This window comes from Balaenoptera physalus, assembly GCF_965194825.1.
Source record: "Balaenoptera physalus genome assembly, contig: SUPER_6_unloc_3, whole genome shotgun sequence".
Classification (NCBI taxonomy): Eukaryota; Metazoa; Chordata; class Mammalia; order Artiodactyla; family Balaenopteridae; genus Balaenoptera; species Balaenoptera physalus.
Window position 1 is genome coordinate 268,588 of NW_028126535.1, and position 25,006 is coordinate 293,593.

Consider the following 25,006-nt stretch of genomic DNA (forward strand, 5'->3'; position numbering starts at 1 on the left):
TAATCGAAGCCGTCCTGAGTCAGTGGGCTCTGTAGAAAGCCCCTGTTCGTAAAATGCCAGTTCAGTTAGCAACTCGCTTTCACCGGGTCCACAGTTGACTCATTTGATGTATTGCTCAACGAACTTAGTTTCACCCCAATTTTTGACCGTTTTTTATAACTGAATGCTCCTCCTGTCTTGCCTTCCAAAGAGAGTTTCCGCCTACAGTTTAACCATAGCAACCCCCGGGGCCCTGGTCCTACTCTCAATAAAGAGCTGTGGCTGTGTCTTGAATGAGACTCGAGGACACGTCACCCCTCCACTTCCTCATCAGCAAATTAGGGACCAAACTCCCCCCTCCCACCTCTGAGGCGCTGGGATTCAGCAACTCGCTTTTCTCGCCTGTTGCTCTCTTCCACGGCAGGAGTTTCCAGGTTTCCCTACTTTAGCCAACAACAACGCATAAAGCACGATTTTCTCATACAAACTTGAGAGTCACAAAGTGAAGTACCACGGTCTTGATTTGATGAAGATGATAACGATAGTTAACATTTGGCAAACACTATGCGCCCGCCCCCGTTCCAAGTGAGGTACTCATTTAACCCTCGGGAACAAAATCCGCAGAAACCTTCATTTTACAGATTTTACAGACGCTAAGTCACGTTCCCAAGGTCACATGATTGCTCAGGGGTGTGGCCAGGATTTGATCCCTGATTGTGTGGATCCCCAAAGGCACCTTATTGTGATCATCAGAAAATAAAGGTCGAAGTCAAATTTGGTTGGAAGTGGCATAGTGTATCAGGATTTTCTTTTTTTAAGGAGGAACAATTTTTTGATGTGGATTTTAAAATACTTTCCCTTCATTCAACATTGATTAGTCCCTCCTACATGCCAGGCACCCGTGTGTGAAAAATAGTCCTGCCCTCAGTGACCTCAGGCACGGTGAGAAAACAAAGGCTTAGAAAGCCCAACAGTCTGAGGTCACACTGCTGCAAAGTACTTAAACCTGAAATTCAAACCTAGATCTATTAACCCCAAGTAGATGCTGGGGTAAAGAGCTTGGTTTTCTTCCCAGAAACATGAGAGCCATTGAATGTTGTGAAGTTAAGGAGTCACTATCAGGTGGTTTGTAGTGAGGTCACGCTTGAGAATAAGTAGGACTGATGGAAGCAACAAAACCCATTAAGAGACTTTATATTCATCTAAGAGAGGAGTGAGGGCTCAAACTAAAGGCAGTGGCAGAGATTGGAGTGGAGGGAAAGGATCTGAGGTCATCTGGGAGGTAGAATAGAAGTGCTCAGTGACTAGATATGGAGCGGGAAGGGGAAAAGAGAAGCAAAAATGGCTGCTAGGGTTCTGGCTTAGGGAACTATGTAGAGTGTGGTTACTTTTTCTTAGATAGTGCAGGAAAAGGAAGAGGTTTGGGAAGGAAGATCATTTTGGGTTCTGTTAAGCGGAACGTGGAAATGGAGCTCTCTGGTTGAAAGTAAGCCTCTGCAGGCTAAGTCCATTTTGTGATATCCCAACTTATGTTTTCAAAAATAACACATTAGATTAACCAAGATGGCGGAGTAGAAGGACGTGCTCTCACTCCCTCTTGCGAGAGCACCAGAATCACAACTTGCTGCTGGACAATCATTGACAGGAAGACCCTGGACTTCACCAAGGAGGATACCCCACGTCCAAGGACAGAGGAGAAGCCACAGTGAGACGGTAGGAGGGGTGCAATCAGAGTAAAATCAAATCCCATAACTGCTGGGTGGGTGACTCACAGGCTGGTGAACACTTATACCACAGAAGTCCACCCACTGGAGTGAAGGTTCTGAGCCCCACGTCAGGCTTCCCAACCTGGGGGTCCGGCTACGGGAGGAGGAATTCCTAGAGAATCAGACTTTGAAGCCTAGTGGGAATTGATTGCAGGACTTTGACAGGACTGGGGGAAACAGAGACCCCACTCTTGGAGGGCACATACAAAGTAATGTGTGCATCGGGACCCAGGGGAAGGAGCAGTGACCCTGGGGGAGACTGAACCAGACCTACCTGCTGGTGTTGGGGGGTCTCCTGCAGAGGCGAGTGGTGGCTCTGTTTCACCGTGGGGATAAGGACACTGGCAGCCGAGGTTCTGGGAAGTTCTCCTTGGTGTGAGCCCTCCCAGAGTCTGCCATTAACCCCACCAAACAGCACGGGTAGGCTCCAGTGTTGGGTTGCCTCAGGCAAAACAACCAACAGGGAGGGAACCCAGCCCCACCCATCAACAGTCAAGTGGATTAAGGTTTTACTGAGCTCTGACCGCCACAGCAACAGTCAGCTCTACCCACCACCAGAGCCTCCCATCAAGCCTCTTAGATAGCCTCAACCACCAGAGGGCAGACAACAGAAGCAAGAAAAACTACAATCCTGCAGCCTGTGGACCAAAAACCACAGTTACAGAAAGATAGAGAAGATGAAAAGGCAGAGGGCTATGTACCAGATGAAGGAACAAGAAAAAAACCCAGAAAAACAACTAAATGAAGTGGAGATAGGCAACCTTCCAGAAAAAGAATTCAGAATAATGATAGTGAAGATGATCCAGGACCTCGGAATAAGAATGGAGGCAAAGATTGAGAAGATGCAAGAAATGATTCACAAAGACCTAGAAGAATTAAAGAACAAACAAACAGAGATGACCAATACAATAACTGAAATGAAAACTACACTAGAAGGAATCAATAGCAGAATAACTGAGGCAGAAGAAAGGATAAGTGACCTGGAAGACAGAATGGTGGAATTCACTGCTGCGGAACAGACTAAAGAAAAAAGAATGAAAAGAAATGAAGACAGCCTAAGAGACCTCTGGGACAACATTAAACGCAACAACATTCGCATTATAAGGGTCCCAGAAGGAGAAGAGAGAGAGAAAGGACCAGAGAAAATATTTGAAGAGATTATAGTCGAAAACTTCCCTAACATGAGAAAGGAAATAGCCACCCAAGTCCAGGAAGCGCAGAGAGTCCCATACAGAATAAACCCAAGGAGAAACACGCCGAGACACATAGTAATCAAAGTGGCAAAAATTAAAGACAAAGAAAAATTATTGAAAGCAGCAAGGGAAAAACGACAAATAACATACAAGGGAACTCCCATAAGGTTAACAGCTGATTTCTCAGCAGAAACTCTGCAAGCCAGAAGGGAGTGGCATGATATACTTAATGTGATGAAAGGGAAGAACCTACAACCAAGATTACTCTACCCGGCAAGGATCACATTTAGATTTGATGGAGAAATCAAAAGCTTTACAGACAAGCAAAAGCTAAGAGAATTCAGCACCACCAAACCAGCTCTACAACAAATGCTAAAGGAACTTCTCTAAGTGGGAAACACAAGAGAAGAAAAGGACCTACAAAAACAAACCCAAAACAATTAAGAAAATGGTCATAGGAACATACATATCGATAATTACCTTAAACGTGAATGGATTAAACGCCCCAACCAAAAGACATAGACTGGCTGAATGGATACAAAAACAAGACCCATATATATGCTGTCTACAAGAGACCCACTTTAGACCTAGGGACACATACAGACTGAAAGTGAGGGGATGGAAAAAGATATTCCATGCAAATGGAAATCAAAAGAAAGCTGGAGTAGCTATACTCATATCAGATAAAATAGACTTTAAAATAAAGAATGTTACAAGAGACAAGGAAGGACACTACATAATGATCCAGGGATCAATCCAAGAAGAAGATATAACAATTATAAATATATATGCACCCAACATAGGAGCACCTCAATACATAAGGCAACTACTAACAGCTCTAAAAGAGGAAATCGACAGTAACACAATAATAGTGGGGGACTTTAACACTTCACTTACACCAATGGACAGATCATCCAAAATGAAAATAAATAAGGAAACAGAAGCTTTAAATGACACAATAGACCAGATAGATTTAATTGATATATATAGGACATTCCATCCAAAAACAGCAGATTACACGTTCTTCTCAAGTGCGCACGGAACATTCTCCAGGATAGATCACATCTTGGGTCACAAATCAAGCCTCAGTAAATTTAAGAAAATTGAAATCATACCAAGCATCTTTTCTGACCACAACGCTATGAGATTAGAAATGAATTACAGGGAAAAAAACGTAAAAAAGACAAACACATGGAGGCTAAACAATACGTTACTAAATAACCAAGAGATCACTGAAGAAATCAAAGAGGAAATAAAAAAATACCTAGAGACAAATGACAATGAAAACACGACGACCCAAAACCTATGGGATGCAGCAAAAGCGGTTCTAAGAGGGAAGTTTATAGCTATACAAGCCTACCTAAAGAAACAAGAAAAATCTCAAGTAAACAATCTAACCTTACACCTAAAGAAACTAGAGAAAGAAGAACAAACAAAACCCAAAGTTAGCAGAAGGAAAGAAATCATAAAGATCAGAGCAGAAATAAATGAAATAGAAACAAAGAAAACAATAGCAAAGATCAATAAAACTAAAAGCTGGTTCTTTGAGAAGATAAACAAAATTGATAAGCCATTAGCCAGACTCATCAAGAAAAAGAGGGAGAGGACTCAAATCAATAAAATCAGAAATGAAAAAGGAGAAGTTACAACAGACACCGCAGAAATACAAAACATCCTAAGAGACTACTATAAGCAACTTTATGCCAATAAAATGGACAACCTGGAGGAAATGGACAAATTCTTAGAAAGGTATAACCTTCCAAGACTGAATCAGGAAGAAACAGAAAATATGAACAGACCAATCACAAGTAATGAAATTGAAACTGTGATTAAAAATCTTCCAACAAACAAAAGTCCAGGACCAGATGGCTTCACAGGTGAATTCTATCAAACATTTAGAGAAGAGCTAACACCCATCCTTCTCAAACTCTTCCAAAAAATTGCAGAGGAAGGAACACTCCCAAACTCATTCTATGAGGCCACCATCACCCTGATACCAAAACCAGACAAAGACACTACAAAAAAAGAAAATTACAGACCAATATCACTGATGAATATAGATGCAAAAATCCTCAACAAAATACTAGCAAACAGAATCCAACAACACATTAAAAGGATCATACACCACGATCAAGTGGGATTTATCCCGGGGATGCAAGGATTCTTCAATATACGCAAATCAATCAATGTGATACACCATATTAACAAATTGAAGAATAAAAACCATATGATCATCTCAATAGATGCAGAAAAAGCTTTTGACAAAATTCAACACCCATTTCTGATAAAAACTCTCCAGAAAGTGGGCATAGAGGGAACCTACCTCAACATAATAAAGGCCATATATGACAAACCCACAGCAAACATCATTCTCAATGGTGAAAAACTGAAAGCATTTCCTCTAAGATCAGGAACGAGACAAGGATGTCCACTCTCACCACTATTATTCAACATAGTTCTGGAAGTCCTAGCCACGGCAATCAGAGAAGAAAAAGAAATAAAAGGAATACAAATTGGAAAAGAGGAAGTAAAACTGTCACTGTTTGCGGATGACATGATACTATACATAGAGAATCCTAAAACTGCCACCAGAAAACTGCTAGAACTAATTAATGAATATGGTAAAGTTGCAGGATACAAAATTAATGCACAGAAATCTCTTGCATTCCTATACACTAATGATGAAAAATCTGAAAGAGAAATTATGGAAGCACTCCCATTTACCATTGCAACAAAAAGAATAAAATACCTAGGAATAAACCTACCTAGGGAGACAAAAGACCTGTATGCAGAAAACTATAAGACACTGATGAAAGAAATTAAAGATGATACCAACAGATGGAGAGATATACCATGTTCTTGGATTGGAAGAATCAACATTGTGAAAATGAGTATACTACCCAAAGCAATCTACAGATTCAATGCAATCCCTATCAAATTACCAATGGCCTTTTTTACGGAGCTAGAACAAATCATCTTAAAATTTGTATGGAGACACAAAAGACCCCGAATAGCCAAAGCAGTCTTGAGGGGAAAAAAATGGAGCTGGAGGAATCAGACTCCCTGACTTCAGACTATACTACAAAGCTACAGTAATCAAGACAATATGGTACTGGCACAAAAACAGAAACATAGATCAATGGAACAAGATAGAAAGCCCAGAGATTAACCCACGCACCTATGGTCAACTAATCTATGACAAAGGAGGCAAAGATATACAATGGAGAAAAGACAGTCTCTTCAATAAGTGGTGTTGGGAAAACTGGACAGCTACATGTAAAAGAATGAAATTAGAATACTCCCTAACACCATACACAAAAATAAACTCAAAATGGATTAGAGACCTAAATATAAGACTGGACACTATAAAACTCTTAGAGGAAAACATAGGAAGAACACTCTTTGACATAAATCACAGCAAGATCTTTTTTGATCCACCTCCTAGAGTAATGGAATTAAAAACAAAAATAAACAAGTGGGACCTAATGAAACTTCAAAGCTTTTGCACAGCAAAGGAAACCATAAACAAGACGAAAAGACAACCCTCAGAATGGGAGAAAATATTTGCAAATGAATCAACGGACAAAGGATTAATCTCCAAAATATATAAACAGCTCATTCAGCTCAATATCAAAGAAACAATCACCCCAATCCAAAAATGGGCAGAAGACCTAAATAGACATTTCTCCAAAGAAGACATACAGACGGCCACGAAGCACATGAAAAGATGCTCAACATCACTAATTATTAGAGAAATGCAAATCAAAACTACAATGAGGTATCACCTCACTCCTGTTAGAATGGGCATCATCAGAAAATCTACAAACAACAAATGCTGGAGAGGGTGTGGAGAAAAGGGAACCCTCTTGCACTGTTGGTGGGAATGTAAATTGATACAGCCACTATGGAGAACAATATGGAGGTTCCTTAAAGAACTAAAAATAGAATTACCATATGACCCAGCAATCCCACTACTGGGCATATACCCAGAGAAAACCATAATTCAAAAAGACACATGCACCCGAATGTTCATTGCAGCACTATTTACAATAGCCAGGTCATGGAAGCAACCTAAATGCCCATCAACAGACGAATGGATAAAGTTGTGGTACATATATACAATGGAATATTACTCAGCCATAAAAAGGAACGAAATTGAGTCATTTGTTGAGACGTGGATGGAGCTAGAGACTGTCATACAGAGTGAAGTAAGTCAGAAAGAGAAAAACAAATATCATATATTAATGCATGTATGTGGAACCTAGAAAAATGGTACAGATGAGCCAGTTTGCAGGGCAGAAGTTGAGACACAGATGTAGAGAATGGACATATGGACACCAAGGGGGGAAAACTGTGGTGAGGTGGGGATGGTGGTGTGCTGAATTGGGCGATTGGGATTGACATGTATACACTGATGTGTATAAAATTGATGCCTAATAAGAACCTGCAGTATAAAAAAGCAAACAAAACAACTAATACTAAACTTTCATTGGGTTATTTGTATGGAAATATGTTAATATAAATGTTTCAGACATTACATGAAATTTCTAAAAATCTTATATTTGTATTTGTATGGAAATATGTATGGAAATATGTTAATATAAATGTTTCAGACATTACATGAAATTTCTAAAAATCTTATATTTGTATGGAAATATGTATGGAAATATGTTAATATAAATGTTTCAGACATTACATGAAATTTCTAAAAATCTTATATGTTCTGGTATAATGTTATATGTAATAATCCTAGTTATTACTTTAAAATGTATATCTCAGAAATAACTAATTTTCTTGTCAACTGCATTATTATGAACTTTCATCAAATCTTTTACCGTGGTCATTTTTAAGGCTTTTGTCATTTACAGACAGTTCTGGGTGTACTCTGATGATTTTGCAAATATGTTCCTATAAAAGGGTTTCATCTTCAAGAAATTCATGGAAAAGACTCTGACATGTACAGGTTTCTGGTAACTGACTGTACTGCTGAACTGAATGAATAAGCATTTTCAGAACTCTGATGAAAAACTTATGAACTCATAAAAGTGCTAACAAAAGATCAAGATGAAAAAAAACAATTAATTACATGGGACTGAGTGAACTGATGAGGATGAGTATAATTTTTGTGACTTTCTGTCTGAATTAAAAAAAAAAAAAAAAATCCCACAAGGACTCAGAGGCAAAGAATATACAAATCAATTTTCACTGCAAAGTAAAGGAGCTGTTACAGTGGAGGATTACTGGACTGAATGTCAATATTATGACATAGTATGAGTGTGTTTCATGTTTGGTAATGGCAATCATTGTTGCTTTTGTTGTGGTCATCCATGTACAATGCTTGGTGTCAGTCTATTTATCTCTTGTAAAAATAAAATACAGTGTGTGTGTGTGTGTGTGTGTGAAAAAAAAAAAAAGGAAATGATATAAATGTGACTATGAATGAGTGTATTCAATAGTTAAAATGATCTATTATATTAGTGATATATATTGTGGAATTAGTATTGTTTTTCTCTAAAGAGCAATGTGGAATAAAAGTTATTTGTTTCATTTAAAAAAAAAAAAAATAACACATTAAATCAATTTAAAAATGTGATTGGGGAAATTCCCTAATGTTGACGGCTAAGAATATCACATTTTTCATGGAGCAACTTGGAATCTATGGTTTTAGTAAATGAGGCATCCTATGTAAAATAAAACTGGTAAATGAGAGCTCTACCCACCACCAGAGCCTCCCATCAAGCCTCTTAGATAGCCTCAACCACCAGAGGGCAGACAGCAGAAGCAAGAAAAACTACAATCCTGCAGCCTGTGGACCAAGAAACACAGTTAGAGAAAGATAGACAAGATGAAAAGGCAGAGGGCTAGGTACCAGATGAAGGAACAAGAAAAAACCCCAGAAAAACAACTAAATGAAATGGAGATAGGCAACCTTCCAGAGAAAGAATTCAGAATAATGATAGTGAAGATGATCCAGGACCTCGGAATAAGAATGGAGGCAAAGATTGAGAAGATGCAAGAAATGATTCACAAAGACCTAGAAGAATTAAAGAACAAACAAACAGAGATGACCAATACAATAACTGAAATGAAAACTACACTAGAAGGAATCAATAGCAGAATAACTGAGGCAGAAGAACGGATAAGTGACCTGGAAGACAGAATGGTGGAATTCACTGCTGTGGAACAGACTAAAGAAAAAAGAATGAAAAGAAATGAAGACAGCCTAAGAGACCTCTGGGACAACATGAAACGCAACAACATTCACATTATAGGGGTCCCAGAAGGAGAAGAGAGAGAGAAAGGACCCGAGAAAATATTGGAAGAGATTATAGTCAAAAATTTCCCTAACATGGGAAAGGAAACAGCCACCCAAGTCCAGGAAGCACAGAGAGTCTCAGGCAGGATAAACCCAAGGAGAAACACGCCAAGACACATAGTAATCAAACTGACAAAAATTAAAGACAAAGAAAAATTATTAAAAGCAACAAGGGACAAACGACAAATAACATACAAGGGAACTCCCATAAGGTTAACAGCTGATTTCTCAGCAGAAACTCTACAAGCCAGAAGGAGTGGGACGATATATTTAAAGTGATGAAGGAGAAGAACTTGTAACTAAGATTACTCTACCTAGCAAGGACCTCATTCAGATTTGATGAAGAAAGCAAAAGCTTTACAGACAAGCAAAAGCTAAGAGAATTCAGCACCACCAAACCAGCTCTGCAACAAATGCTAAAGGAACTTCGTTAAGTGGGAAACACAAGAGAAGAAAAGGACCTACAAAAACAAACCCCAAACAATTAAGAAAATGGTAATAGGAACAAACATATCGAAAACTACCTTAAATGTGAACGGATTAAATGCTCCAACCAAAAGACACAGTCTCGCTAAATGGATACAAAAACAAGACCCACGTATATGCTGTCTACAAGAGACCCACTTCAGACCTAGGGACACATACAGACTGAAAGTGAGGGGATGGAAAAAGATATTCCATGAAAATGGAAATCAAAAGAAAGCTGGAGTAGCAATACTCATATCACATAAAATAGACTTTAAAATAAAGAATGTTACAAGAGACAAAGAAGGACACTACATAATGATCAAGGGATCAATCCAAGAAGAGGATATAACAATTATAAATATATATGCACGCAACATAGGAGCACCTCAATACATAAGGTAAATGCTAACAGCTCTAAAAGAGGAAATCGACAGTAACACAATAAGAGTGGGGGACTTTAACACCTCAATTACACCAATGGACAGATCATCCAGCCAGAAAATTAATAAGGAAACACAAGCTTTAAATGACACAAGAGACCAGATATATTTAATTGATATTTATAGGATATTTCATCTGAAAAGAGCAGATTACACTTTCTTCTCAAGTGCACATGGAACATTCTCCAGGATAGATCATATCTTGGGTCACAAATCTAGCCTTGGTAAATTTAAGAAAACTGAAATCATATCAAGTGGCTTTTCCAAACACAACATTATGAGATTAGAAATCAATTACAGGAAAAAAACATAAACAACACAATCACATGGAGGCTAAACAGTACATTACTAAATAACCAAGAGATCACTGAAGAAATCAAAGAGGAAATCAAAAAATACCTAGAGACAAATGACAATGAAAACATGATGATCCAAAACCTATGGGATGCAGCAAAAGCAGTTCTAAGAGGGAAGTTTATAGTAATGCAATCCTACCTCAAGAAACAAGAAAAATCTCAAATAAACAATCTAACCTTACACCTAAAGGAACTAGAGAAAGAAGAACAAACAAAACCCAAAGTTAGTAGGAGGAAAGAAAACATAAAGATCAGAGCAGAAATAAATGAAATAGAAACAAAACAAGAGCAAATATCAGTGAAACTAAAAGCTGGTTCTTTGAGAAGATAAACAAAATTGATAAACCTTTAGCCAGACTCACCAAGAAAAAGACGGAGAGAACTCAAATTAATTGAATTAGAAATAAAAAAGGAGAAGTTACAACAGACACTGCAGAAATACAAAGGATCATAAGAGACTACTACAAGCAACTCTATGCCAGTAAAATGGACAACCTGGAAGAAATGGACAAATTCTTAGAAAGGTGTAACTTTCCAAGACTGAACCAGGAAGAAATAGAAAATATGAACAGACCAATCACAAGTAATGAAACTGAAACTGTGATTAAAAACAAAAGTCCAGGACCAGATGTCTTCACAGGTGAATTCTATCAAACATTTAGAGACCAGCTAACACCCATCCTTCTCAAACTCTTCCAAAAAATTGCAGAGGAAGGAACACTCCCAAACTCATTCCATGAGACCACCATCACCCTGATACCAAAACCAGACAAAGATACTACAAAAAAAGAAAATTACAGACCAATATCACTGATGAATATAGATGCAAAAATCCTCAACAAAATACTAGCAAACAGAATCCAACAACACATTAAAAGGATCATACACCATGATAAAGTGGGATTTATCCCAGGAATGCAAGAATTCTTCAATATATGCATATTATTCAGTGTGATAAACCATACTAACAAATTGGAGAATAAAAACCATAGGATCGTCTCAATAGATGCAGAAAAAGCTTTTGACAGAATTCAAAACCCATTTATGATAAAAATCCTCCAGAAAGTGGGCATAGAGGGAACCTACCTCAACATAATAAAGGCCATACACGACAAACCCACAGCAAACATCATTCTCAGTGGTGAAAAACTGAAACCATTTCCTCTAAGATCAGGAACAAGACAAGGATGTCCACTCTTGCCACTCCTATTCAACATAGTTTTGCAAAAAACTATGTAAATAGTGCTGTCAGGTAGTGCTTCTTCTTTGGAAGAAGAAAAAGAAATAAAAGGAATATAAACTGAAAAGAAGAAGTAAAACTGTCACTGTTTGCAGATAACATGATACTATACATAGAGAATCCTAAAGATGCCACCAGAAAACTACTAGAGCTAATCAATGAATTTGGTAAAGTTGCAGGATACAAAATTAATGCACAGAAATCTCTTGCATTCCTATGCAGTAACAATGAAAGATCAGAAAGATAAATTAAGGAAATGATCCCATTCACCATTGCAACAAAAAGAATAAAATACCTAAGAATAAACCTACCTAAGGAGATAAAAGACCTCTACTCAGAAAACTTTAAGACACTGATGAAAGAAATCAAGGATGACACAAACAGATGGAGAGATATACCATGTTCTTGGATTGGAAGAATCAATATTGTGAAAATGACTATACTACCCAAAGCAATCTGCAGATTCAATGCAATCCCTATCAAATTACCAATGGCATTTTTTACAGAACTACAACAAAAAATCTTAAAATGTGTATGGAGACACAAAAGACCCCGGATAGCCAAAGCAATCTTGAGGGAAAAAAACGGAGCTGGTGGAATCAGACTCCCTGACTTCAGACTATACTACAAAGCTACAGTAATCAACACAATATGGTACTGGCCCAAAAAAGAAATATAGATCAGTGGAACAGGATAGAAAGCCCAGAGGTAAACCCACACACCTATGGTCAACTAATCTATGACAAAGGAGGCAAGGATATACAATGGAGAAAAGACAGTCTCTTCAATAAGTGGTGCTGGAAAAACTGGACAGCTACATGTAAAAGAATGAAATTAGAACACTCCCTAGCACCATACACAAAAATAAACTCCAAATGGATTAAAGACCTAAAAGTAAGACCAGACACTATAAAACTCTTAGAGGAAAACATAGGAAGAACACTCTTTGACATAAATCACAGCAAGATCTTTTTGGACCCACCTCCTAGAGAAATGAAATAGAAACAAAAATAAACAAATGGGACCTAATGAAACTTAAAAGCTTTTGCACAGCAAAGGAAACTATATACAAGATGAAAAGACAACTCTCAGAATGGGAGAAAATATTTGCAAATGAATCAATGGACAAAGGATTAATCTCTAAAATATATAAACAGCTAATGCAGCTCAATATTAAAAAAAAAAAAAACCCAATCAAAAAATGGGCAGAAGACCTAAATAGACATCTCTCCAAAGAACACATACAGATGGCCAAGAGGCACATGAAAAGCTGCTCAACATCATTAATTATTAAAGAAATGCAAATCAAAACTACAATGAGGTATCACCTCACACTGTTCAGAATGACCATCATCAAAAAATCTACAAACAGTAAATGTTGGAGAGGGTGTGGAGAAACGGGAACCCTCTTGCAGTGTTGGTGGGAATGTAAATTGATACAGCCACTATGGAGAACAGTATGGAGTTTCCTTAAAAAACTAAAAATAGAATTACCGTATGACCCAGCAATCCCACTACTGGGCATATACCCAGAGAAAACCATAATTCAAAAAGACACATGCACGCCAATGTTCATTGCAGCACTATTTATAACAGCCAGGTCATGGAAGCAACCTAAGTGTCCATCGACAGACAAATGGATACAGAAGATGTGGTACATATACGCAGTGGAATATTACTCAGCCATAAAAAGAAACGAAACTGAGTTATTTGTAGAGATGTGGATGGACCCAGAGACTGTCATACTGAGTGAAGTAAGTCAGAAAGAGGAAAACAAATATTGTATATTAACGCATATTTGTGGACTCTAGAAACATGGTACAGATGAACCGGTTTGCAAGGCAGAAATAGAGACACAAATATAGAGAACAAACATACGGACACCAAGGAGGGAAAGCGGGGGCAGGGTGGTGGTGGTGTTGGGATGAATTGGGAGATTGGGAATGACTTATATACACTAATGTGTATAATATAGATAACTAATAAGAGCAAATGATTTTTCCAAATGTGCTATAACATACACACACACATGCACGCACACGCTGTCTCCTGTTTGTAATCAATTCTATCCCACCTGGATCTTTTCTTATTAATCCCCCTCAAAAAAAAGAATTAAATGATAGTCATTATTCTAGAGATATGAGTATCCTCCCTATTTTTCTCCCGACCTTACAGGTGAGTCACACAAAGAAGTTGGTACCTGCTCACCGTCGCACAGAGTCACCTGAGAGCATCCAGGCCCCAGACTCTGGGGTCACAGAGCCAGGGTACAACCGGGCAGCTGATGGTCCAGGCAGCCTCCCGAGACGCCAAGCTGAGCACTTATGATTAACACATACGGTATTCTCGGAAGGTCGTGTCTCTCTCCCTCATAACAGCCATAAACATCTGCGATCATGTTTTCCGTGTGTCACTCTTTTCCTGTGCACACAGCCACAGCCGCACCCCCAGCAACAAGCAGCAGTCACCACTCGGGGCAGGAAGGAAGCACCTGTCGCCCGCCACTCACGCCCCCCTGCCCCGCCCCAAAGCCTGCGCTTCCAGAATCTACCTCCGCTAGTGGTCATGGGTGGGGGGAGCTGGGGGGTGCTCACCGGCATGCACCTTGTGTCTGGACCCCTTCTGTCCTGCTTTGTCCTCTCAGCTCCCAGCACAGCTCCTAACAGGCGCTCACACTTTGCTCTGTTAGTGATGTACACGCATAAATGGTGTGCACGCAGGTGCAGGTACGTACACATCTGTAACCACAAAGTACTTTTCCAAATGACATTTAAGTTTACCTTCATAAAGTCCTGACCCCTTCAGGAAAACCCTCACGGCTGTGGAAAAGGCCAGCTTGGCGCCACTTCTCCTGGCTGCCCTCCCCGGCAGGAAGGCAGTGAAACCTCTGGCGTTTCTAATGCCACAAATGCAGAAGCTGCTATTTCTCTACCTTGTCACACAAGCCATGACAGCCTGGATCTATCACCAAGATGACAGGACTAGCACTGCCTATGTCGAGCCCACACACCTTCCCCAAAGCACTGCTGCCGCCTCAAGGGGTCCGAATGTCCCCAGGTTTACAGTTGAGGAGTAATTTCATGCTCCTCGGCACGTAACAAAAACTTAAGATAATTATAATGTGAAGAGTCAACTAATGGAGCCATTTGGTAAAGTATAATTATCTGAAGAGAAATCATTAAGGATAATATTCAGCAGGATAGAGATGAGAAGAGAATACGGTATATTTTACCATTAACAGTTATGCTGATTTGTAAAATTGATATCAAAATGCAGCAATTATAAAAATATAAAGGCACAATTTTATTCAAACCCGAAATAGCTAATCAGGGATTCCCTGATGGCACAGTGGTTAAGAATCCACCTGCCAATGCAGGGGACACGGGTTCGAGCCCTGGTCCAGGAAGACGCCACATGCCGCGGGGCAACTAAGCCCGTGCGCCACAACTACTGAGCCTGCGCTCTAGTGCCCACGAGCCACAACTACTGAGCCCCCGTGCCACAACTACTGAAGCCCGCACGCCTAGAATCTGTGCTCTGCAGCAAGAGAAGCCCACGCGCAGCAACGAAGACCCAATGCAGCCTAAAATAAATAAATAAATAAATAAATAAATTTACAAAATAGCTAATCATAAATATAAATTCTCAGTACAAGAGCCAGAAACAGAACTTCCTCCCTCTTACAGCATGACATACCATTAATTCAGATAAATACTTATGATTCAACAGTGCGTATCAGCTGTTACGTACCAGGCATGTAATTTATTCACCCAGTCTTGCGTCTCTTTCTGAAAGAAAGGGGAACTTCCCCCCTCACTCACAAGCAGCCTCACTGGCAAAGCTGCAATCATGCCCTTTCCAAAGGCAATCATTGACTTAGACTGGTCCATATTTACACCTGAGGGTGGGATGAGGCCCATAAAGCATACGGGCACCAGATACCCAGACAAACGTGGGTTCTGAAAGCAAGAGAGAAGGGGCGCGGCTGTGACTGGGAATGAGCAGGGCTGATGGAGGCTGGGACAGAGGCCAGGGACGGGGTCAACGTCCAGGGAGAGACGAGAGCGTGAGCAAAGGCCCTGAGGCGGCCTCAAGGGCACGAGCACATCAGACAGAGACATGAGCTGGCTGGGTGGTGCTGCCGTTGTCTGACATATAAACACAGAGAGAGAGCGGGGTTTCGGGATTCAGATTAGGCGGAGGATCTTGGAAGTGTTAACTGGACAGCCAAGCGGGGCTCACCGAGGCACCGTGTTGGGCATCAGTGGGTTAACCAGAGGCAGGTGAGGCCACCTGGAAACATACAGCGAGAAAAGAACCTACAGCAGAAGGTCTGTACACCGCACTCTGAAAGGCAGAGCAGAGGACCAGGTCCCCAAAGAGCCGGAGACGGAAGGAGGAAAAGCAGAGGGTCGGGGAGGGAGGCGTGCCAGGTGAGCCGTCAGCAGCTCAAACCCCTTGGAGGTGAAGCCAGAGGGGCAGCAGGTCTGGGGACACGGTGGCCTAAGTGTTGCAGGGACAGAGGTGAAGATGGTCAGCTGGGGGCAGGGACCACGAAGGGACAGCTCCCAGGGCAACACACTCGGAGGGAAAGAGTCAGGGAGGTGGGTTCAGCTCCCCTGCCACCTCTTGGATTCTGACTTAGCAAGGGAAGCTGGTCTCCCTTTAAAGAAGACCCGACGGCCACCGCACTTAGTTTCTGAAAGTCGTGTCATGCAAAATGTGTGCGAACGTTGTCAAATGTGACATTTATTGTCAATAGAAAGTGTTGTAATTCCTGATAGGAATAATTGGCAGTTATGTCACACTTTATAAATACAGATTATTCTCCTAAACACTAGCTCAATGAACAAAAATGTCCTAATGTAGAATCTGGGTGCATCCATGTGGTTATATTCTTACTGATATGAATTCATAAAACAGACAATAAAATATACACCTGCTGAGAGCATTCACATTCATTCTAGAAATGGAATTGGATTCTTACAATGATTTGTCATTCAAACTACTTCGATTAAAATACAAATAATTACAGTTACTTCTCTTTTAGTCAACGCTTAAATGCAATTACCACTCACTGGAAGGGGAGGGGAGTCAGCCTTCAAGTAAAATCAGCACAAGAAATAAAACAGTATGAATGCTAATAACACCATGAGATTTACAATACTGAACCTTACCATTTATATGATCGTATTTATAATAGTACAATTCAGCGCCATAATACAATGGTATTCATCCAAATTTCAAATGAATTTTGGTGCCTATCAAAACTAGAATTGCTGTCAAATGTCAACAGTTTAGAGTCAGATTTAGTCACTCAGAATAATAAGTGTGACTGTAAATAACCTGCAGACAGTGTTGAGTGCAAAGCGCCGAGACTCAGCCGCTCTGGAAACTCTCACAAGGTCATCGCCGGTGCCAGGGCTCCACGGCAGGGCAGCTCGGCGCCCACACGTAACTGGCCTTTTCTAACTGTTTCCAACAGGGCCTGCTGAGTGGTCCGCTAAGCAAGCTAAGAGTCACATTCACTTTTTAAAAGTCCTACTTCCTTGCTTCATTAAAAGATAGCTAGTTAACAATATTTATGGATGTAAAACTACAGCCTCCGTAGAAAACAGAAACTGTCTCACCAATAATTTCAATTGAGAAATCACAACAGCATAATATTCGCCACACTTTTGCAACAGCCTTGAAGATGAAACGCAAGAGAGGAAGGAGGTGAGGCTGCGGGGAGGCCGGAGGGCGGGCGTCCAGGGCGCCGAGCCTCCGCTGCTCAGCGCAGAATGAGTGGGGACCTCGGTGGCCTGGGGGAAACTGACATCCAGTGTTCCCTGAAAACAAGCCCAAAGCTCTCCAAAGGTACAATCTGAATGACAACATGCAGTAACCAGCTGATACTAAGGAAAAGCACACGCCAGTCGAAACACAAATACTTTTTTCCACGAAATTCGCATGCACTTTTCCCCCAAAAGCATTTCTTGAACCTGCCTTGGTACATTGCAAAAAATACAGGTAGATTCTAATTAGCGAGTTTCTGAGGATGTCGGAATCAGGTCTGAAGTGACTCAGAACCCAGACCACAGGTTCTTCGGGCGAGGGGGAGGCAGGGGACACACGGTTCCCCGTCCCCGTCCCGCCTGGAGCGGCCACCCATCACCCGTGTCCACGTGCCTCAGAGCGAGTGTCTGCTCTGAGAAGGACAGCGCGGGGGCCTGGGGTACAGAGACGGACCTCACGTGCCTGACGCCACCTGCTTCCTGTGGTGGCAGGCGAGCTGCTCTCATAATTCTGCAGCTGGGGTACCCGTGTGACAGAGAGGGAACCGGGCTATAAACTCACTGACACGAGCTCCCTCCCTCCACCCAGCGATAAAGCAGCTCGACGTCTCCGTCTGCCACTCACTCCCTTGACCGAACTCACATCAGTGCTGCCCTCTTGTCACCCTTCGTAAGTGTGTCTCCTGGGACATCTAGGGACATGGAACTAAATTAACGTTGAAATTTAAAAAGCCACATTTATGTTTATGTAGCTATACAGACATGTAGATATAAAAGGTCGCTGTTCTACACATTTGGTGAAATACGGCAATTTTTACATCTGGTATTTTCAATAAATAAGCACACTTTTTAAACTTGGATCTTGGAAACCTATCCAAGATAGGAAACCTATCTCCTGGTAAAGTCAGGTAATTCCCCATCTTAAAATATGTGAATCTTGCTTATGACATCATAGAGATCATCAGAAATTCTACACTTGAAATCAAAGATGAGTCAGCAAGGATGAGAAACACGTGACAAAAGCCTAGAACAAACGGACATCCTTCCCCAGAGGTTACCTGTTTCCTTTAGCTCCCGCGACAACTCACATCTCTAACTAGATGACGAAGTGGTGACATTACTAGATGCATACTTTAAATGACCTGACATGCTCTCACCTTCCAGTCGCCAAGCTCACCGTGAGAACTCACATATGACTGGCTCTCCCAGGCTTCCAGCCCCTCGACTGAAGCAGTGATGTTAATTAAAAACAGAAAATTGCGTTCAGCACAAACCAACAGCAGTGTTTGAACAGGAAAGCAGGACACCTTTACACACTGCACTGGCGGTTCTCCACCCAGGGGTTTAACCACAGGGACACAGGAGACTCAGGGACACAGGTATACGAACTGGCTCAACTTAGGGAATACATGTAACAGGGTATGGCTACCTAAAACGAAAGAGAAAAAGAAGTTCCAATCCTGAGCAAGAGACATTCAAATGTGGCCAAATTCTCATGATTCAAACCAGCAGTCATAAAGAACATGTTGTTTTTCTGACTTCAAAAAAATGTTTACAACTAGAAATATAATGGGTTTGAAACGATTTTCTTGTATGTCATCATTTTTCTAATTAGAAGCACTAAGTTCTCCTTCTTAACTGAAATGATTAAATAACTCTGTAAACTCAATGATGTTATGGACAGTTACTGATAAGAAAAGCAGCAAATCTGCATGCTTGTCTAGACTCCAAGGATTCAAGTGAAAAATTTATGGCCATCAGAGGTCCACAGTGCAAAGATGTTTAGGGCCATTTTCCAGCCAAGGTTCCAGCCATGATTGTGAGCTATGAATGTTCCTGTTTTAAAAGACACATGTGTAGACAGAACAGTTAACAGATTTGTTATAAATGAGCAAGAATCTGAGCTCTGCTGTAGGCTGGAGCACGCAGCATCTGAGCACACCTGATTACTTAGGACACCGGAGGGACCACTCCTGCTATTACGGGATCCATGTTACTATTCCAACACTTGTCCTTTGGTGCTGACAGAACTTCCTGGCTGGAACACAATCATGGCTGGAACCTTGGCTGGAAAATGGCCCTAAACATCTTTGCACTGTGGACCTCTGATGGCCATAAATTTTTCACTTGAATCCTTGGAATCTAGACAAGCATGCAGGTTTGCTGCTTTTCTTATCAGTAACTGTCCATAACATCATTGAGTTTACAGAGTTATTTCATCATTTCAGTTACGAAGGAGAACTTAGTGCTTCTAATTAGAAAAATGATGACATACAAGAAAGTCGTTTCAAACCCAGTATGAGGCACATAGGATGCATCTTATAATCAAGGTTCTTATTACAAATAAGCACTAGTTACAGCCTCAGCAAATGGGGTATGGAGCCCCTTTCTGAGCCCCCAATTTAGTATCTTAATGGAGTCAACATTTAGCACCCTGGAGAGTACTTATTTGAGAACCTGCAGTTGACATATTTTTTAAAAACTTAAGTTATTGCCAATAACTCGTCCACGGAGTCAATTATGCAGTATGATCAATCCACTTGGTTCTTCCACTATAATTACGGTGGTTACACACAGGACGGCTGCAAGAACACCTCAAGCAGATGCGCAGCTCCTAACCAGCGAGCGCATGGCCGCAAGACTCCAGGCAGTGACAGAACTCCCAGCCTCTTTCTTAAGCACTTGACTTCCGACTACCCCAAGCACGTCTTCCCGGTTTAAGGAAAACTGCTCCGTGACAAAGTACTTTACACAATCAGCACGGAACTTCACATGAAATTTAATTTCAAGATTTTGTGGAAACACCCCAGAATTGTATAACTTGATGGAAGAAGCAACTGTCTCTACATAAGCTTTTTTTTTTTTTTTTTTTTTTAAGAAAATCATACAGTCATTAGTACTGCCCTGGTTTAGAAGCATCCTGACACACAGGAATTTATAAAAGCCTTCAACCCATAGTCTCCGAAACATTTCTCTGTTATCCTGAAAAGGACTGCTAGACACACGCCGGTTTTTACTGTCGCTCCCGGGCTTAGGGAGTCTGTGAGGACAAACCCGAAGGGAGGCGGTTCCAGCCGGATTAGTCAATCAGTCGGGGAGCCTCGGCTGCGGTTCCTAAACTGTTTCCAGAACACTCGGTTATGCTGGGGGTGGCGACGCGAAGGCTTCCAAGAACTTTTCGTTTTTGACTGAGCCACATTTCTGTTTTCCCCCAACAGTTAAGTTATTTAGAAGTAAGAGGGTGGAGGGGAGTCGTCTGGGGCAGGGATAAGAAGAGATGTCACACAGACACGCACGCACGAATCGGTATCACGAACTGGGCGTCCAGAGCTGAGCTGTCCCCTAAGTAGCGGGGCGCTCGGCCGGGGGGGGACCCCAGCCCGGGCAGAGGCCCCCCCAAGACGGAGAGGAGCTCAGGAGGACGCCCGCCGCGGCCCCCGAGGCCAGGAGCCGCTCGCAGGGAGACAGGAGGGGCGAACCCCCAACCCCCAACCCTGGAGAACCTGATTCCCACGGGCCACGGAGCCGCTGCACCTTCACGACGGGGAAAGGCAGACCCTACAAGTTTCCGTCTGGGATGCTGGGCCGGGAGGACGGAGGGTCAGGGGGTCTGCGCCCGCCCGCCCGCCCGCACGAGCCGCCCCGGGAGATGGAGATGGGGACGCAAGAGGGAAGGGGGCGCCGGGTGAGGAGGGGGCGGAGGATGAGGAGGGGGCACGGGGAGGGAAGACGGGTCGCGGAGGAGAGACAGGGGCGCTGAGAAGGGGAGGGCCTGGAGGGAGAAAGGGGTGCAGAGGGGAAGGGGGCGCAGGGAGAGGAGGGGCGCGCGCAGAAAAAACGGCCGGGAGGTCCGGCACTCACCCTCGCGGGCACTAGCAGGCGGCCGGGGCGCCCGCGGGGGGCAGCCGGGGGGAAGGGTCCCTCGGCGCTCATCGCCGCCCACTCGGCGGGACCAGCGCTCCGGGCCGCGCGAGCTCAGCGCCGAGGACCCGCGCGAGCCTCCTAGGGCCCCGCGGTCGCCACGTCCGCGCCCCTCTGCGCTTCGGCGCCGCTCGGGCTCGGCTCGGGCTCCGCGGGCTGCGGCGGGAGCAGCCGAGCACCGCCCACCGCCCGTGAGCACCGCCCACCGACCTGAGCACCGCCCACCGCCCGTAACCGCCGCCCGCCGCCCGTGAGCACCGCCCACCGTCCTGAGCACCGCCCACCGCCCGTGACCACCGCCCCCCGCCCTGAGCACCGCCCACCGCCCGTGACCACCGCCCACCGACCTGAGCACCGCCCACCGCCCGTGACCGCCGCCCACCGTCCTGAGCGCCGCCCACCGCCCGTAACCGCCGCCCGCCGCCCGTGAGCACCGCCCACCGTCCTGAGCACCGCCTACCGCCCGTGACCACCGCCCCCCACCCTGAGCACCGCCCACCGCCCGTGACCACCGCTCGCCGCCCGTGAGCACCGCCCGCCGCCCTGAGCACCGCCCACCGCCCGTGACCGCCGCCCACCGCCCGTGACCGCCGCCCGCCGCCCGTGAGCACCGCTCACCGCCCGTGACCGCCGCCCACCGCCCTGAGCACCGCCCACCGCCCGTGACCACCGCCCACCGCCCTGAGCACCGCCCACCGCCCGTGACCGCCGCCCACGCGACGCGCCGGGAGAGGAGGGGCGCGCGGCTGCCGAGGGGCGGGACGCGTCCCGGGCTGCGGCGCTCCGGGGGAGAGCGGGAGAGGTGATAGCCTCTGGGGGCTGCCGCTCCCCCGGGCCGGGGCCGAGCGCTCCTGCCGCTCGGCGGCCCCTCCCCGCCCCTGCTCCCCGGTGGATCTGACCTGGGGCGTCCCCCCGTCCGCAGTCGGGTGCCTCCGGGCCTTCCCCTCCCTCGGAGGGTCGCAGGGCAGCTGCCTGCCGGGTCCCTGGGGACCCCTCCGCCGGGGTCTCCCCGTCACGTGGAGCTGGTGCTGGACCCTGGGGACTGTCCAGAAGAGGAAAGGACGCCTCTCGCGCCCGCGCGCCCCACCCGCGCCCCGGGCTGGCGGCTCGGCGGCGCCCGTGTCCTCGCTGCGGACCCGGCGACGCCCCGGGGCGCGGGGCTGGGCGCACCTCCGGGCAGTGGGGCAGCAGCCGGTCGGCGAGTCCCTTGCTCTCTCAGGACAGTATCAGGCTGCGTAGACTCAAGTCATCCTCGTTCAAGCGTAAATGAAAGTTTGGCATAAATCTCAGGAAAACACACACACACCCCCCCCCCCCAAGCTACCAACCTTTACGAAGGGCGTGGGTTTTCCTCCCTTTCCACATCCCGCGTCTCCCGGTCCCGCAAACTCTCAGGGGCGCAGACGCGCGCGGCCTTTCATCTGCGGAAGCCCGTTCGCTGTCCTTCCGAGGCGGGAAAGCGCGAAGGCCGAGGTGGCAGCACCGGCGTGACCCGTCTCTGCGAGTGGGACGCCTGACGCATGGCGGGCAAGTGGCGGTGGAACAGACACGAGAGACGCTGCTCCTTCTGACGGTAACCTGGTTTTTTCGAGCTTTAGCGGGAAATAATGGATGGATAACAGTGTGTAAATTTAAGGTGTACAGAGTGTTGACTTGATCCACTTATACCGCCGTGTGATTACCACCCTCGGTTAGCTGACCTTCACCAGGTCACATAATTACCATTTCTTTTCAGAAGTGGGAAAATATTCAGAGCAACTTTCAAGTGTATAATACAGTCTTGATAACTAGAATCACCATGCCATACATTAGACCCCCAGAATGTATTCATCTTATAACTGGACAGTTTGTACCCTCTGATCAACACCTTTGCAGACCCCAACTCCCCAGCCCCTGGTACCCACCCACCTACTCTGTTTCTCTGCGTTGGGCTTTCTTAGATTCCATATTGAAGTGAGATCATACAGCATGTGCCTTCCTCTGACTTAACGGAATGCCCTCAAAGTCCATCCATGTGGTTGCAAAACGGCAAGATTTCCTCTTTCTGGTGGCTGAATAATATTCATTATACGTACATATAATATACATACATATACACATAGGCACATATATATCACATATATACATATATATCTGACATATATCACAATACATATACATACACACAGGCACACACCCCCACGTCTTCCTTATCCATTCATCCGTTGCTGGACACTTGGGTTGTTTCCATGTCTTGGCTATTGTGAATAATGTTGCAATAAACACGGGAGTTCATATACCTTTTCAATACCCTGTTTTCCTTTGGTTATACACCCAGAAGTGGGATTGCTGGGTATAATAATAATTTTATTTATTTTTCGAGGTACTTCCATGCTGCTTTCTCCATCTTCCTATGAGCAGAAAACTAGTGTGTGTTTTTATTTTATTTATTTATTTTTTTTAAACTGAGGGATTTTTTTAAAATTTATTTTATTTATTTATCTTTGGCTGTGTCAGGTCTTCGTTGCAGTGTGTGGGCTTTCTCTAGCTGCGGCGAGCAGGGATACTCTTCATTGTGGCGTGCAGGCTTCTCATTGCGGTGGCCTCTCTTGTTGTGGAGCACGGGTTCTAGGTGTGCGGGCTTCAGTAGTTGCAGGACCTGGGCTCAGTAGTTGTGGCTTGCGTGCTCTAGAGCGCAGGCTCAGTAGTTGTGGCGCACGGGCTTAGTTGCTCCGTGGCATGTGGGATCTTCCCGGACCAGGGCTCGAACCCGTGTCCCCTGCATTGGCAGGTGGATTCTTAACCACTGTGCCACCAGGGAAGCTCCTTGTGTGTGTTTTGAAAACCATATTTACTACAAAAGAAGTGTGTTTGCATACGCCATAATTTCTCGATGTTGTCTAAACTAGAAATTCACTAAAGAGTAAAAAAACTAATAATTATTTAAGAAAAAAGAGCATCACATGATCATTACCATATTTCTATTTTTAAACCTGATATTAATATGAATTACAACTAAAACTTACAAGAACTACATTGTAGAGCAGGTATCACTTTTTCCCAGTCTTCAGATAATAAATTTTACTGCTAAATTCATATTGTTTAGGAAATTTGTTCATATTTGTGTGCTAAGGAGTTGAAGTGAGTACTATTTTTGAGCTTTTTTGGAAAAAGTGACATTTCACTTTAAAAAGGATGGTGTGATATAATCGACACTAATATGCTACTCAAAGAACGGGAAGGGAAGGAGGGAGGGAGGGAGGAAGGGAAGAGAAGAAGGAGAAAGGAGAGAAAGATTCCACAGCAGTGGAGGGGGATTCCTGTAGGAAACCTCGCCCAGGGGAGCCATGGCTGTTGGAGGCCCTTGAGAATCGGCCCATCCTCGGAGGACTCAGAAACTGACCAGGGCTATAGCACCAGGGTCCTGGGGCCTGTGCAACTGCAGGATAACGCAAGGGCTCTTAAGTCACGGTCCAAGAGTGGGTTTTAGGCAGGTGATCAGTGAATGCCTATAACTGTATGTAAATATTTATATCTTTTACCGCTTTTTTTTTTTTTTTTTTTTTTAAGA

At 43.9% G+C, this 25,006-nt stretch overlaps 1 pseudogene across 1 annotated transcript in view; it reads right to left on the reverse strand.

Moving 5' to 3' along the window:
* Positions 1-25,006, reverse strand: part of LOC309663529 (cyclin-Y-like protein 1 pseudogene) — a 295,819-nt pseudogene that overhangs the window by 10,086 nt on the left and 260,727 nt on the right. The window lies entirely within an intron of this gene.